Source organism: Delphinapterus leucas, chromosome 7, assembly GCF_059928025.1.
Source record: "Delphinapterus leucas isolate spDelLeu-1000000601 "Yukka" chromosome 7, BTC_Dleu_Yukka2, whole genome shotgun sequence".
In the NCBI taxonomy this organism is placed as follows: domain Eukaryota; kingdom Metazoa; phylum Chordata; class Mammalia; order Artiodactyla; family Monodontidae; genus Delphinapterus; species Delphinapterus leucas.
Genome location: NC_143135.1, coordinates 27,808,081 through 27,826,099, shown reverse-complemented (window position 1 = coordinate 27,826,099; position 18,019 = coordinate 27,808,081). Strand labels below are relative to the sequence as shown.

At 39.8% G+C, this 18,019-nt stretch overlaps 1 non-coding gene across 1 annotated transcript in view; it reads right to left on the bottom strand.

The window, feature by feature from the left end:
- Positions 1 to 17,259, bottom strand: part of LOC111179814 (uncharacterized) — a 182,874-nt gene extending 165,615 nt beyond the window's left edge. Inside the window, exon 1 of the transcript XR_016393808.1 lies at positions 16,257 to 17,259. This is a non-coding gene — a transcript (uncharacterized LOC111179814). The remainder of the gene's footprint in view (positions 1 to 16,256) is intronic.
- Positions 17,260 to 18,019: the final 760 nt, after the last annotated feature.

The window sequence follows — 18,019 nt, the reverse complement described above, 5'->3', positions numbered from 1 at the left end:
AAAAGAAAAAGAAAAAAAAGTGGAAGAAGGAGGCAGAAGAGTAGAGTCAGAGAGAGATGTGACTATGGAAAGTCAGAGTGATGCAATGTGAGAATGACCTGACCTGCCTTTGCTGACTTTGAAGATGGGAAGAAGGAGGCCATGAACTAAGGCTGGTGGGTGGCCTCTAGAAGCTAGAAAAGGCAAGGCAATAGATCCTCCTCTAAAGCTTCAAAAAAAAAAAAAAACCACAGCCTGGCTGACACCTTGATTTTAGCTGAGTGAGACCTGTGCTGAACATCTACACAACTGTAAAACAATACATTTGTGTTGTTTTAAGCCACTAAGTTTGTGATTATTTGTTATGGCAGCAATAGAAAACTAACACACCTGTCAAAGGCTCTCATCCTCCTTCCCCAAAAGTGGGTCCAACTCTTCCAGTCAAGATTCATATCTCAAATACGAATACTTTTGTGAAATGTAAAACATGACTGGCTAGACTCAAGGTACATGGGACCTGAATCAGGACAGTTTATGGGCTGTCTGCACAGTTCCATGATAAAAAATTCAGGATGCTTTCAGGAGATAATTTAATGTATGTTTCTGATGCTAAATCTTCTAGACTCTAAGCACTCCTTGAGGATAGGAACTACTTGTTTGTACTTTTGTCTTCAGAGCCTAAAATTTCAGGACTTGACATATGGTAGGCACTCAAAAATTACTCGCTGAATATTAAATAAAGTAACTATCACAGACTTTGGGTGAAATTTGATAGAATAAGCCTTAAGATACTTTATAATTTTTCACTCTCAATTTTACTATAAATAAACTTATTACATTTGTCAAGAATTCTTTTTTGTTTTTTTGTTTTGTTTTGTTTGTTTACAAGAGCCAGAAACTCAAGCAAATGAGGGGATCTGTAATACACATAATTAAGAAGGGCTAGCATGGTACCAGCTTCAAGTACACCTAAGTCCAGAAGAATTCTCACACTAGGTCCTCAGGATCCTCTCCCTTGTTTGAAAAATGGTTCCATTACTAAAATTGAAAATTGTAAATACAGATCTTTAAACTAGATAGTCCTGATGATTCCTTTCTGTTCTAATAGATTATTGTTTCATGAGAGAATGTCACTTACTCACCCAGGGAAAACAGCATTAAAATATATTTCCACTTACCTAAGAGATCTCTCCAAAGACACAACAACAAAACAGAATTTATCACACCCACTCTTAAAGATATTCATTTCCCACACTTAAAGTCAACAGATATAGAAAATTATTTTTAAGATTATAATATAAATTTGAATATACTACTGGTGAAATTATCTCCTTCTTTCCTCTCCCCTAGGTTTCAGCAACAATGGAAACCGTGATAAATATGATATTTCATCCCCTAACATCCTATAAGGTAACCAGGTACTGAACTAGGAACTGTGGATAGAAGAATGTATTTTCTGAATCAAAAATTGATCTAAAATAGGGCTTCCCTGGTGGCGCAGTGGTTGAGAGTCCGCCTGCCGATGCAGGGGACACGGGTTCGCGCCCCAGTCCGGTAAGATCCCACATGTCACGGAGCGGCTGGGCCCGTGAGCCATGGCCGCTGAGCCTGCGCATCCGGAGCCTGTGCTCCGCAACAGGAGAGGCCACAACAGTGAGAGGCCCCCGTACTGCAAAAACTAAATAAATAAATAAATAAAATAAAAATAAAATAAATAAAATACATCACTCTGGCCATTGCCTTCAATATCAGCATGATTATCTATTGTTAGCTCCATAAGCAGAGCAGAAAACACAAATATGAATACAGTTCATTTTGCCAAAGAATTGCAGTTTTACTTCAATTATGAGATCCAGTTTGTTGGATCTAGTTTAAACACTGGGGTGTTGGAATTTTGAGACATGTTGATGGTTTGTGGGACAGCATGGTAGAACCTTTAAAATTATTGCTGGCCAGAAAGTCTGAAATACAAGATCTTATCAAAAGGAAGAGTTGAAGGGAGAAAGGAGAAAGCAGATAAATTATGAGACTTAATTCTGATTTATAAGCAGCTTGGATATAATGTCAAGTAAAATAATACTTAACCAAAGGAGATAATAAACACTAGAAAACAAAATACAATCAAGTGCTAGGCTGTACAGTACAGACGATGAAAGCTACAGAAGAAAGGAGAAATGCATGTCCACTTCAGATATTCCATGTTAGCTTCCATTTGAGTTCTGAGCGATTTTATACATTTTCTCTTTTCACATCCATTCATCTGAGCATTCTGGTCATCTCAGTAACTGACATTCTTGTTAAGCAAAAACCTGACCCCTAGATTCCTTATTCTAAATGACTTTTCATCCTACTCACTTGGAACAGTGCCACATTCAAAATGACTTTGGCAGATCCAAAAGTTAAATCATTTAAAGGAAATGTATTTATGAAAGAAATGTGGTACCTGGAATATATAGCCACTGATCATAATAAGCGAGTATTTTACTATATACTAGCTGCACAGGATGGAATGGGGGAGGAGCATTTCGGCCCACTTAAAAGATACATGAAGAAAGGTTTAGAGTTCTCTGAAACGCGACAGGCAAATGAACTATTGAAATTGCTACAGAAAAGGTAATTATATGTGACAAGTTATCATTTGTGAGGTAAAGCCGGAAAAGCAAACCAGTGTATGTCACTCAGCTCCAGCAGGGATCAAGCCAAGTGCATTCAATGATGTTAAACCAAATCACATGCTAATCTCCTTTTAGTGGAAAACAATGTTTTTAAAAAACAAGTTCTTATGTCTTACTTTCAAAATCTCTAGACCTTTTCCTCTGTCTTACTATAGCTGACTTTGAAATAAATATTTCATCTATTTCAGAACGTAAATTTAGTTTAACGGGATCCTGTTTCCATGTTAACAGTTTACCATTACGATCTTTGTTTACAGGATCTACAAATAATTTGAAAAGTCCTTAAGTTGTAGTCACTAGATCCAACATACAGAAATCCTGAAAGAAATGTAGGATGAGCAATGTCCCAAAGATGGTGACAGCACTATAAGTTTTGCCAAAATGACACAGGAGCATTCACTTAATAATCACTAAGGAAGATTGTTATTCAGTATAAAAACAATTACAAATGGACATTTAAACCCAGTTATTGGGTCTAGAAATAACCTAAAGTTCACAATTGTAAACATTCCAACTTAAAATTGCAAATATTTATGGAAAAGCTATAATATACAAAAAACTGTACTATGAACTGTGAAAGATACTGAGAAGTATAAGGCAGGTCTTACATTCAATGAATTTATAATCTAGTAATTTGACATAGAAAGTATATTGACTTTCAGTCTGTACAAGATGGTATTGACTCATTTCCCCCTGCTTCTCCCTGCTGAGATATGAATCCTGGAAATAACATAAAAGGCAACCAAAGGAGAATTCTAAAAGGTGGTGAGGAGAAAGTAACTTATGTGGATCCTAACTGGAGGAAAAACACAGCAGCTGGACAGCCACCCAAGAGAAGAAGGCAACCCAGACCTGTGTTTACCAACCCCCAACCTAGTAAGGCTTATTCCTCCCCATGATTGGCCCTGTGAAAACATCCTGCAAGCCCAACACCGCTGGGATGATCAGGAGCCCTGACAGCAAAAAGTGGCCAGACCCCTCCACCGTCCCTTCACACCTCCCTCAAGAATGTGCCAAGAAATGACTCAGGGACTTCCCTGGTGGTCCAGTGGTTAAGACTCCATGCTTCAAATGCAGGGGGCATGGGTTAGATCCCTGGTCAGGAAACTAAGATCCCACATGCCATGCAGCACCCCTTAAAAAAAAAAAAAAAGGAAATGACCCAACCATATGCTATTTACAAGAAACTCATTTTAAATTCAATAACGTAGGTAGTTTGTAAAAGGAAGTTAAATGGTATGCCATGGAAACATTAATTTAAAAAAATGTTAAGCAGGAATAGCTATGTTAAAATGTGATAAAGTAGGCTTCAGAGAAAAGAAAATTACTTAGAGACAAAGAAGGCAGTGACCTAATGACAAATCTACAATTACAGTTGAGTACCTCAACACCCTCTTCTCAGCAAGTGATAGAACTACAAGAGAGAGAAGCAGAAAGAATTTAAAAGATCTGTACAACACAATCAACTAAGAGGTTCTAATTGACTTACATAGAACATTCCAGCACTATCAGCTGAGTAAATCTTTTTCTTTCAAGTGCCTATGGAACATTCACCAAGATACACTATATCCTGGGCTATAGCACAAACTTCAGCAAATTTAAAAGAACTAAAATCATTCAGAGTGTGTTTTTCAATATAAGTGGAATCAAACAAGAAATCAATTACCAAAAAACAATAATAATAAAAGACAATAGGAAAATCTCTTAACACATGGAAATTAAACAGAAAACTCCTAAATAATTGATGAGTCAGAGGAAATCTCAAGAAAAGTGAAAAATACATTGGACTGAATGAAAATCAAAGTATGACATACCAAAATTTGTGGGATACAACTAAAGTAGTGCTGAGAGGGATATTTTTATCACTAAATGCTTACATTTGAAATGGGGAAAGTCTCAAATCTATAACCTAAGTTCCTACCTCAAAAAACTGGAAAAAGAAGAGTAAATAATCCCAAAAAACCATAAAGATAATAATATCAGAGTAAAAATCAATGAAATTGAAAATAGGAAAATTGAGAAAATCAATGAAACAAAAAGCTGGTTCTCTGAAAAAAATCAGTAAGTTGGTAAACTTCTAGAAAGACTGAAAAAAAGAGAGAAGACCCAAATAACCAATATCAGGAATTAAACTGAGGATATCACTACAGATCCAACAGACGTTAAAAAGATAAGGAAATACAACAAACAACTTTATGCTCATACATTCTACAAATTAAAAGATACTGACCAATTCCTTGAAACCCACAAACTACCAAAACTCAATCAAGATGAACTATCTATTATGAATAGATCTATTTTCATTAAAAAAATTAAATCTGTAATTTAAAAGCTCCCAACAAAAAAATCTCCAGGCCCAGATGATTTCACTGCAGAATTCTACCAAACATTTAAAGAATTAACATCAATTTTACACAGCCTATTCCAGAAAATAGAAGAGTAGGGAACACTTACAAACTCACTTTATTAGGCCAGTATACCAAACCAAGACAGTTTAAATAAAAAAAAAAGACAATAAAAAAGAAAAAAAAAGAAAACTATAGACCAATGGTTCTCATCAACTTAGAAGCAAAAATCTTCAATAAAGATCAGTAAATCAATTCCAAACAACATACAGCAATATTTATACACCACAACCAAGTAGGACTTATTGCTATGTAAGGTTGGCTCAACATTCAAAATCAATGTTTTTGAATTGTCCCTGGTGGCACAGTGGCTAATCCGCCTGCCAATGCAAGGTACACGGGTTCGATCCCTGATCCGGGAAGATCCCACATGCTGTGGAGCAGCTAAGCCCGTGTGCCACAACTACTGAGCCTGCACTCTAGAGCCTGTGAGCCACAACTACTGATTCCACGTGCCACAACTATTGAAGCCCACACGCCCAGAGCTCATGCTCCACAACAAGAGAGGCCACTGCGATAAGAAGCCCGCGCACCACAACAAAGAGTAGCCTCCGCTTGCCGCAGCTAGAGAAAGCCCTCACGCAGCAACAAAGACCCAAGGCAGCCAAAAATTAATTAATTAATTAATTTTTTAAAAAAATCAATGTAATCTACTGCATCAACAGACTAAAGAAGAAAAATCACATTAACACATTAACGGATACAGAAAAAAATCATTTGACAAAATCCAACAACCATTCACAGTAAAAACAAGACTCAGCAATTTAGGAATAGAGGGCAATTATCTTAATTTGATAAAGAGCATCTTCAAAAACCTACACTAATGTCAGACTTAATGGTAAAATTTGTATCTTTCTCCCCAAAATCAGGAATAAGGCAAGAAGGTTCATTCTCACCACTCTTTTTCAACATAATACTAGAAGTTTCATCCAGTGCAGTAAGAAAAAGAAATAAATGGCATGCAGAATGGAAAGGAAGGAATAAAACATAAACATTCTCTTTTGACAGATGACATGCTTGTCTACATAGAAAATCTCAAGAAATTAACCAAAAAACCTTCTAAAATTCTCAAGGTTGAATGATACAAGGTCAACACACAAAAATTAATTGCAATTTTTTTTTTTTTTTTTTTTTTTTTTGCGGTACGCGGGCCTCTCACTGTTGTGGCCTCTCCCGCTGCGGGGCACAGGCTCCGGACGCGCAGGCTCAGCGGCCATGGCCCTCGGGCCCAGCCGCTCCACGGCATGTGGGATCTTCCCAGACCGGGGCACGAACCCGTGTCCCTTGCATCGGCAGGCAGACTCTCAACCACTGCGCCACCAGGGAAGCCCCAATTGCATTTTTAAACACTAACAATGAACATATGGAATACAAAATTTTAGAACAATACAATTTACAGTCACTCTGAAGAAAATGATATCTCTAGGTACAGAGTTAACAAAACATGTATAGGATCTGTTTGCAGAAAATTACAAAATGCTTATGAAAGAAATCAAAGAAGACCTAAATAAATGGAGAGACATACAATATTCATGAATTGGAAGATTCAACATAAAGCTATCAGTTCTCCACCAAAGTGATCTATATGCTTAATACAATTCATATCAAAACCCTAGTAAGGTTTTCTTTGGTAAACAGAGACAAGCTTATTCTAATATGCAAAAAGAACACAGGTACTAGAATAGTTAAAATAATCTTGACAAAGAATAAAGTGAAAGGAATCACTTTACCTGATATTAAGGCTACAAGTATATAGCTACAAGTTATCAAGACAGTGTGGTATTGGCAGAAGGATATACACACAGATCAACTAAACAAAATAGAAAACCAGAAATAGACCCACACAAGTAACAAATATGCTCAACTGATTTTTCACATAGGTACAAAAGCAATTCAATGGAGGAAGAACAGACTTTATAAAATGTGGTGCTGGGGCAATTGGATATTCATAGGTGCACACACACACACACACAAAAGAAACTCCACCTAAATGTCACACCTTATACAAAACAACTCAAGAATCATGCAATTAAATGTAAATACTAATAGTGTGATCTTTAAAAAAAAAAGAAATGTCAAGCAATCAGGCATTGAGGTGCTCAATTAGGACAATGTGCCAAACCAAAAGTAAAAATCAAACTTTTATTAACTTAATGTGACAGTGCAATCAAGAGGTGCTGGCTCCCTAGTGTTACATATTTCCCCCCCAAAATGGCCCAAGGTGAGGGTCAGGTGGATCCAGCACAGCCTGAGAACGTTGTGTCACTGCTCAGGAGCCCTCAACAAAAGGTTCCTGCCTCTTTATGGATTCATGGGCTGGGGAAAGGCTAGGAGCGGAAAGGTACTGAGGCAAAGTGGAGAAATGTAATTCAGCCAAGGACCTCAATAAAGAGGTCTCAGCAGAGGTGCTTGGGAAGTGTCTCAGCCAAGCTTCCCAATAAAGAGGTCTCTGACTCGAGGTGACTGGGCTAGGAATGCAGATATGCACACAAGCATGGCTTACTAGTGGGGGCCTTGACAGCAACTCCTTCAAGAAAACTACAGTGCACTGGCTGTGTGCCAGCTGGTGTGGGGTGGGCAACCTCCCCGCCCTCATGCAGACTTCCAGTCACAACCCTGTAACTGTCTATGGTTGGGCCTGAAAGACCACACATAGGATTTTTGTCCTGCAGTCAGACTCCTTAGAAAAGAGGAGATAATCTTCAAGATGTAGGGATAGGCAAAGGTTTCTTAGATGACACCAAGAGCATAATCCACAAAAGGGAAAAAATGATAAACTGGGTGTCATCAAAATTAAAATTTTTGTTCTGCAAAAGACTGCAATGAGAATTAAAAGACAAGCAATAGATTGGGAAAATGTATTTGTGAATCATATATCTGACAAAAAACTTGTATCTAGAATATTCAAAGAACTCTCAAAACTCAGTAGTAAGAAAAAATCCAATAAAGAACGAGCAAATTGGACTTCCCTGGTGGTCCAGTGGATAGGACTCTGTGCTCCCAATGCAGGGGGCCCAGGTTCAATCCCTGGTTGGGGAACAAGATCCCGCATGCATGCCACAACTAAGAAGTCACATGCCTCAACTAAGAAGTCCACATGCTGCAACTAAGAGGTCTACATGCCGCAATGAAGATCCTGCATGCCACAATTAAGACCTGACACACCAAAATAAATAAATAAATAAAAATAAATATTAAAACAAAAAGAATAGGCAAAAGACTTAAACAGATACTTCACAAATGTAGATATGCAAATGGTAAATAAGAACTTGGAAAGATTTTTTAAATCATTAGCTATCAAAGAAATGTAAATTAAAACCACAATGAGATAATCACTACACATTTATCAGAATGGCTGATGAATAAAGAATAATGACAGTCCCAGATGCGGGCAAGCATTTGGTGTATCTTTTATATATTGCTGGTGGGAGTGTAAAACGGTATAGCTATCCTAGAAAACAGTTTGGCAGCTTCTTATGAAACTAAACACGCAATTATCATTTTACACAGAAACTTCACTCTTGAGTATTTATCTCAGAGAAATGAAAACTTATTTTCACACAAACCCTATACAAAAATACTCAAAGGAGCTTTATTCATATTAGCCAAAAACTGGAAATAGCCCAGATATCCTTCAACAGGCAGTTGTTAAACTGAGATAGAGACATACCGTGAACACTACACAGCAATAAAAGGGAACTATCGATGCATACAATGTGGATGAATCTCCAGGAGATTATGTTAAATGAAAAAAGCCAATCCCCGAAGGTTACATACTGTATAATTCCATTTATACAGCATTTTTTGTGTGTGGGTGGTACACGGGCCTCTCACTGTTGTGGCCTCTCCCGTTGCGGAGCACAGGCTCCGGACGCACAGGCTCAGCGGCCATGGCTCACGGGCCCAGCCGCTCCGCGGTATGTGGGATCCTCCCGGACCGGGGCACGAACCCGCGTCCCCTGCATCGGCAGGCGGACTCTCAACCACTGCGCCACCAGGGAAGCCCTATATAGCATTTTTGAAATCACAAAATTTTGAAATGGAGAACACAAGTGGTAACGGTAATAATGGTAGGAAGAGATGGGTGTGGTTATAAAAAGTCAACATGAAGGTTTCTTGTGATGTTGAAACTGATCAGTACTCTGTGGTGGAGGACACCTGAACCTACGCGTCTGATAAAACTGCAGAGAACTAAATACACATTCACAAACATGAGTTCAAGTGAAAGCAGAAAATCGGAATAAAATAGATGGATAAGTGTCAGTGTCAGTATCCTGGTCGTGACAGCACAGTACAGTTTTGCAATGTTAACATTAGGGGAAACTGGTAACGTGTGCACAGATCTCTCTGTATTATTTCTCATACTTACATGTGAATCTACAATCATCTCAATAAAAATTTCCCCCAAAATATCATCCATCTTTGCTGCAAAGCACATATTTGTTCTCAAGGCAAATGTTTGTCATAACCACTCTCAATGTACTTTTTTTTTTTTTAAGATTCTTTTTTTTTTGATGTGGACCATTTTTAAAGTCTTTATTGAATTTGTTACAATACTGTTTCTGTTTTATGTTTTGGCTTTTTTTTTTTTTTTTTTTGTGCAGTACGTGGGCCTCTCACTGTTGTGGCCTCTCCCGTTGCGGAGCACAGGCTCCGGACGCGCAGACTCAGAGGCCATGGCTCACGGGCCCAGCCACTCCACAGCACGTGGGATCCTCACGGACCGGGGCACGAACCCATGTCCCCTGCATCGGCAGGCGGACTCTCAACCACTGTGCCACCAGGGAAGCCCTATGTTTTGGCTTTTTGATCGCAAGGCATGTGGGATCTCAGCTCCCCGACCAGGGATTGAACCCATCCCCCCACCCCACACACTGGAAGGTGAAGTCCTAACCACTGGACCGCCAGGGAAGTCCCTCAATGCACTTTAGAAACAGGCTACTAGAAATTAAAGGACCTTTATAGATTACCAATAGACTGCATTGTTTTACCAATATCGAATTTCCCTTCTTTGAAGTCAGGCTTAGCCAGAAGACTAGCTTTGGCCAATATAACATGTAAGAAAGTGACATGTGTCATTTCTGGGCAAAGGCTTTAGAAGCCAGTGCATGCTCTGCCATCTTCTCTTTTTCTTCTGCCATGGCCTCACCAACGTTTCCGGTAATGGCCGCTCTGTCAGCCTGAGGGTGATGATGACTTGGAAGCAGCGATCCCAGATGACTCATGATGGTTACCAATAGGAGAAGCAAGATATAAATTCTGATTGTTTCAAGCCTTGTAATATGGGTGTTCTTTATTACTGCAGCATAACTTAGCCTATCCTGACTGATATACAGTCCAACGCCTCTCATATTACAAGTACTAAAACCAAGAGCCAACAGCTTAGAGCCCAGCCTACCTAGGAAGTTAGTGATAGAGATAATATATGACCTAGATAGCCAGAGTCCCAGAATGGTGCCATTTCCAATACAGATTTTATCAATGTGCTTCAGGCTATTTGTTCATAAGAATAAAATTAAAATACAAATAAAAGTTCTGTACCAAATTGAATAATCAAATTAGTTTGCCAATTGATACCAAAAATGAAAGAACAGATTTTTAAAAGTAGACTGAATGAAATATTCGTACTTCTAATTTTATCACATAGTTCTGAATCAGCAGCCCATCATTCAGAGGGGGAAAAAGCAACTGATTCAAATGAGTCACATTGGAGAAATCCTTGATATTTTGAAAATTCAAATGTCAACAAGCCACATAATAAGAGAAATGGGAGGCACTGGCTCCATCCTTTTGAACATTTCTACAAAATGAATCAAAGTCAAATATCAACCCTAGAGGCTTATTGACCTACAAAAAGATGTTTGGGAATTCTGTAAAGAGATGCTTCAGTGGTGGTCATGAATATCTGGGGAGCTAAAAGGGAATTTGTGAAGGTAAGCAGCATGTTTTTTCCTAACAAAGAGACTGTTTTGCTCAGCATGTTTTTTTGTGAACATTCTAAGAACCTGAAAGATTTCCCATGGTGTATGTAAAAAATTCAAAATTTGACTTAAAAAAAAAAAAAAAAGCTTAGGAGCCATTCCAGAATCATTTAAGAAAATAGCCCTCCATCCTCATTTGCTACATGTCACACCAAACGAAAGAATCTATGCACTTCTCTGACTGCACGACAGAACCTCTTAAAAACTGCCAGTTACCCAGCCATTCAGGCATTAGGCCTTTACTGCAAATATTCTACTATGATAACAGTTCACGAAGAGAAAAAGATGTAGCTGATATTTTCTTCAGGAAAACAACTTCACCTTGTCCTTGATTAACTATGCTATTAATTTTTTACTTCTTGAAACCATGAGTTTCTTCCCCTCTAATTTTAATTCTGATGATAAACATAATATGGTCATTGTAGAAAATTTGGAAAGTTTACGCAAGAGAAAATAAATGCAAAAAAATGTTTTCCTACAATCCCACTCCCCAAGCAGAGACTAGTATAATTTTGGCAAATTTCCTTTGTCCTTTGCACATATCAAATAGAGTCAAGGTGACAGTTTATTGATAATTCTGAATCCTTTTTGTGTTCCAGTCATCACTATGTCAATAATATTTTCTAATATTATTTTTAAATCATTATTAAGCTCATTTTAATAGATGTACAAAATCCTATCGTAACATGTACTGTTACTTATTTAATCAGTCCCCCAACATAGGACATCCTGGTAATTTCCTCACTTTCATCATCATAAGGTATCTGAGTTAATTAAACTTTATTCCATATTCTTTTTCATTATTATTTTGATCTATCCTGAGCTTTGGAAGATTATTTAATATGGCCCTTTCATTTCCAGGCTGCCCTGCTTCTCTATTTAGCTGCTTCTTCTCTAAATTGTCCTAAGAAACTTGAACAATCTTCTCTTCACAGACATACTTCAACCTTGGATTCCAACAAATGCTTTCTGGTGCTCTCGCTGATCTCTCTCCCAATAGGTAGGTAAGTAGGTAGATAGATAGATAGGTAGATAGACAAAGATAGAGATATCTATAAAGAAAGAATATCTCACATTCATAAAATAAATAAATGCTTAAGTAATTGCCTAAATTTTAAAAATCCCTCTTTATTTTTATGCATTTCTAAAGGCAAATATAGTATGATAAAAATAGAAAAGCATTGGATTGAAATCATATTCTTAGTACAATTCTACTTCTCTCTTACATATCACTACATTACTTGAGCCCTGTTTCCTCATTTGTAAAACAAGAAATGTACTTAGAGATCTCTAAGTTTTCTTCTAATTCTATCGTTCTCTGACTGGAGCAGTTTATAATTCTGCTCAGTTGAGTGGTCTTGTGTACCAACCGGACTTCAAAGGGGAAAGCCGAAGCCCCTCCTCGTATTCCAGATAGGACAGGTCTGCACGAGAATTAGAGCTTTACCAAAGTTGGAAGACTTGGGAGAGAAGTCAGGAAAATTGCCACCAACTACCCCAGCCTGAAGTACTAATGTGGATGGTTTTCAAGAGATGAACCAAAAGCTGCTAACAATCTGGTGAGCCTCTGGGAAGCTCCTCACACAAACTCACCCAGTCTGCTCACAGTCAACAGGTGAGTCTCAAGAGTTCACTTTGGGGACTTCACTGGTGGCTTAGTGGTTAAGAATCTGCCTGTCAATGCAGGGGACAAGGGTTCGAGCCCTGGTCTGGAATCCACCTGTCAATGCAGGGGACAAGGGTTCGAGCCCTGGTCTGGGAAGATCCCACATGCCGCAGAGCAACTAAGCCCGTGTGCCACAACTACCGAGCCTGCGCTCTACAGCCCACGAGCCACAACTACTGAGCCCACGTGCCACAACTACTGAAGCCCATGCACCTAGAGCCTGTGCTCTGCAACAAGAGAAGCCACCTCAATGAGAAGCCCGCACACAGTATGCACGACCAATGTGATAATTCTCAAGCTCATCTAGAAGCAGCTGGAACCTCTGTCTGCCTTCATATCTACCCTCAACTGCCTCTGGTACTTCTCCTTCTCTTCCACCTCAAACTCTCACTGAGGACCATGTAGTAAGGGGGATGCTGAGAAACATATTTCATGCCTTTGAGAGTCTCTCAACTTCATCTGTAAAATATCTATTAAACAGATAGTTATTTAGTCTCTACTACAGTCATGGTACTAAGCTTGGTACTACTACAACAGGTACCAAGAAACATAACAGGAGTAACCACTGCCCTTAAGAAGCTTACAGCCAATTCGAAGAGAAGATACCTCCAGGAACCATAATTGGACGGATATGGAGCTAGACACTCAAGATATAGGGGGGCCCACATTCCTTTTAGTGCTATTCAAAAGCCACGCTTTTAAGATACTAAAAGTTACTTATAGAAAAAGGAATAACAGGTGAAAATCAGGATACACCCCCAGAGGTTACCTGCTGTGTATATCCCCTGCTTGAAGAAAGCTCAAAGGAAAATATGTGGAATCCCCAGGAGGGGGCCCATGAGACCTATAAAAGGGGACTCCTCAGGTTGGGTTTTGGTGCCTGGTGCTTTGGAGACTGGTGCTTCTTTGTAATCCCTGTTTATTGTCCTTGCAACATTCTAAATGATGTAAAGTACATGAGACTTTTTCTCCAAATCACCTTGTGATTCATTTCTCAAGAACTTAACAAGTAGTGCTTAGGATGCTCAGCAGATGCATGGCAGGGGTGCCTGGAAAAGCATGACACCATGTGTTGTGGGCTACATTGTGTTCTTCCAAGATCTTTACATGGAACCCCTAACCCCCAAGGATGAGACTGCATTTGGAGATAAGACCTTTAACGGCGTAATTAGGTTAAAATGAGGTCATATGGATGGGACTTCTTCAACTCGACTGGTGTCCTTATGAGAGAAAATGTGGACACACACAGAGGCACCACAGGTATATGCACACAGAGGAAAGATCATGTGAAAACACAGTGAGAAGGCAGCCATCTGCAAGCTGAGAAGAGAGGCCTCAGAAGAAACCAAACCTGACAACACCTAGATCTTAGAGCTCTAGCCTACAGAACTGTGAGAAAATCAATTTCTGTTGTTTCAGCCCAGCCTACAGTATTTTGTTATGGCAGCCGCAGCAAACTAATACACTTATGGTAGCCACCACGGGCACTACCATGGGATTTGGAACAGCTGCTACAGACACGGGTCCTACAGCCTAAAAGAAGCCTCCTAACAAGTAGGTTTTGGCCAATGATCAGCATAAATTAATAAAATTCTCTATTAGTTTGAGGCGATGCATAGGTAAGTACAGAGAGGATATAAGCTTCATGAGGGCAAGCCCCTTACCTATATTACTGACTGCTGTATCCATAGTGTAAGCGTACATTCGATGAATTTTGAAAAATACATAATCTTAAAAAACTATCACATACAGATATAGAATGTTTTCACCACCTCAAAATGTTCCCTCATGCTCCTTCACAGTCAATCTCCTACCCCAATCCCCTATAATGGAAATTACGCAGAATATAGTCTTTGGGTCTTGGCTTATTTTACTGAGCTTTGATATTCACCTGTTCCTTTTTATTTGTTAGGAAAGTCAGTCTCACACATGCAGTCTTTCAACCTCTGCTCGGTCACACAAAAATGGGCCTTAGGCCTGGAAAACCTCCTTACCAAGAGATAAGGAGCCCACACAGCCTGTGCCAGGCTGACTGCTGTCACTGTCTCATGCTGAATGAGTGTTCCTTTGTTCTGCTTAAGCATGTATGTCAATGGCTCTCAAGCATGGCCCCAGGTTTCAGTATTTCAGACTCCACACAGAAGAGGTCAGTCAGTGTCCTGCTGCTGCAGTACAAGAGGGGTGCACACAGGCCAATTTCCCTGGTCAGCTGCCAGGGGCATCTGCTAGCCATTAGAGATGGACACACACTGGAGCTGATCTTGCTGTCTCTTCTCTATGTGAGTGAAAGCACTGTTCCATCCAGTGTTTGACTGTGCTGTGTTTTCCCCGGCAACTCTGATACCAAGTTATAGTGGGGGAAAGTGTTTGGACTTCTATTCCTGGGAGCTGGCATTGTGATGATCTTTCCTGTCCTCCAAGTAGTTGCAGTCCTACCCTGGCAGTGATTACTGGTACATGGTGTCCTGCCCCACATTATTGTTGAGTAACATTCCGTTGGATGGATATCATAATTTGCTTATCCATTCACCAATTGATGGACATTTGGAGTGTTTCTACGTATGGCCATTATAGATTATGTTCCTCTTAACATTTGGGTACAAATCATTGTGTGAATATGGGGTTTTGGGGGTTTGTTTTGTTTTTACTCTTGGATAAATATGTAGGAGTAGTACTGCCAGACAGGATGTTAAGTGGATATTTAAATTTATAAGAAACTGCCGAAATGTTTTCTAAAATGGCTGCACCATTTTGCATTCCCACAGCAACGCATGAACGTTACAGTTGCTTCTCATCCTCACGAACTCTTGCTATTATTATAGACTTTTTAATTTTAGTCATTCCACTAAGTGGGCAGTGGCCCTTCACTGTACTTCCCTGATGCCTAATGATGTTGAGCCTCTTCTCATGTGCATATTTACCATTTGTATATGTTCCTTGATTAAACGTCTATTCATACCTTAGCCCATTTTTTTAAAAAACTGAGTTATCTTATTACTGGGTTGTAAAAGTTTTTCTCTATTCTGGATACAATTTCTTTATCAGCTGTCAGTTTCAAAAATATTTTCCCTCGGCCTGTGGATTATTTTTCCCTTTATTTGACAGTGTCTTTTCAAAACAAGTTTTGGTGACATCATCAAGATGGTGCTATCGATTGATCCTGACTTTGGTTCCTCCCACAAGAAGAACTAGCAATTATGCGTAGACAAAAACACCATTGTGAAAATCCCAGAACCCAGGGGTGGGGCTGAAGCACCCGCCTGGAGCACAGAGGCCAAGAAGGACAGCACTAAAAAGGTGAGAAGAGAGGCTACACTCTGACCGCATCACGGCTCCTCGGCTGGCACAGTGCCAAACTGAGAGGGCCCCCGTCAGCTTACTGTTTCTCCAGGGGAAAATGAGAGACCAAGTTAGACACCCAGCTCCCCCAGCACTGCAGGACACTTCCCAGGAGGGCCATTCGGGTCTCACCTCCCAGGAATTACTGGGGTAATCTGCAGGATTCAGCCGTGGGGATCAGATAAAGATGGGGAAGGAGGGCGGGACTTACATCAATCAGATCTTGGTGGACCACATTCCTGCTTGCAGTGGCACCAGAGTAGAAATCTCAGCCAGTGGCTCTGCCCATCTGCAGAGCCAACTTGGTGGCCCCGTCTGGTCAGGGAGCTCATCCAATGTGCAAAGGGATTTCAATCTAAAATGGAATGGAGATATGAAATGGAGAATCTCACAGGAAAATGAAACAAGAAATGAAACAGTGGTTTCCCCTAAATGCCTGACTAGAACTATCTAGAACTTATCTCCTAACCAATGAACATCCACCGAGAACCTCTCCCCATCGTCACTCAAGCCAATGAATTTGCGGCTTGAACCCTAACTGGACTCCCCCTACTCTTTACACCCCTTCTGCATTAACACAGCCTGCCCCAAACCTTCAATAGACTTGCCTGTAGCTTGCTACAGTATGTTTCCCGAACTGCAATTCCTCTGCTATTCCCAAATAAATTCAATTTCTGGTAATATGAGCTTGACTCAGCTTACCTCTTTTTTTAGGTTAACAGGCAGTTCTACCTGATTTGGTGCCCAGTCAACAGACTGTACAAGGAGTGGAGCCCATTCTACTGTGTCGCAAGGGCAGGAAAGCAAATTTGCAGCCCTGCCCAACTGTTGAGCATAGGCTCCAGTCCCATCCATCCAGCAAGCATGGCCAAGAACACCGGCAACCACAGAGCCCATCCTACAGCCCCACTCTGGCAAAGAGCTAAGCCAGCAGCCCTTCCCAACAAGTATAGCCTCTGGTCTTCCATAACCAGGGAGCCTGAACAATACCCTGGGCAGACTTAGAGCCCAGCCTACAGCACTGCCCAATCACGGACACCACCAGGAATCCGCTTGAATGCACAGCCTAGCCAGTAGGCCCAACTGACTCTACAGCCCAGCCAGGGGCACCCTCCACACACACACCTCAGAGCACCTCACCCACATAGAGACCCTGATAGCAAACCATGGGCTCTACCAGCTGACGTGTCCAGTACCCCAAACTGAGCTGACTGGTCAAGCTCTTTCCCTGCCAAAGTGAACCTGTAAAGTCTTAGAAGAGGAAATGGAAACATGTAGATACCAACGCAAGGAATCCAGGATCATGAAGAATCAGGTAAACATGATAAAACCAAAGGAAACTAATAAAGTTCCAATAACTGAACCTAAAGAAATGGAGAGTATGAACTCACAAAGAATTCAGAATAATCCTCTTAACAGAAGTTTAGTGAAGTACAAGAATATATCCTAAAGGAAATTAGGAAAACAATGCACGAACAAAATGAGATGGCCCTTGAGGGCATTATGCTAAGTGAAACAAGTCAGACAAAGACAAATATTGTGTCTCACTTATATGTGTAATCTAAAAAGAAAACTGAAGTCATAGAAACAGAGAACAGATAGGACAGATTGGTGATTGCAGGGGCAGGGGGAGGGGCAGTGAAAAAGCACAAATTTCCAGTTATAAGATCTATAAATTCTAAGGATGTAATGTACAGCATGGTGACTATAGTTAACAATGTTGTATTATATATTTGAAAGTTACTAAGAGAATAGATCTTTTCTCATCACAAGAAAAGAAATGTAACTATGTGAGGTGATGAATGTTAACTAAACATATTGTACTAATCATTCCATAATATATACATACATCAAATCATTATATTGTACACCTTAAACTTATACAATGTTATATGTCAATTATATCTCAATAAAATTGTGAAAAAAGATGAATAAGTTCTGGGAATGTAATGCACAGCATGGTAATTATAGTTA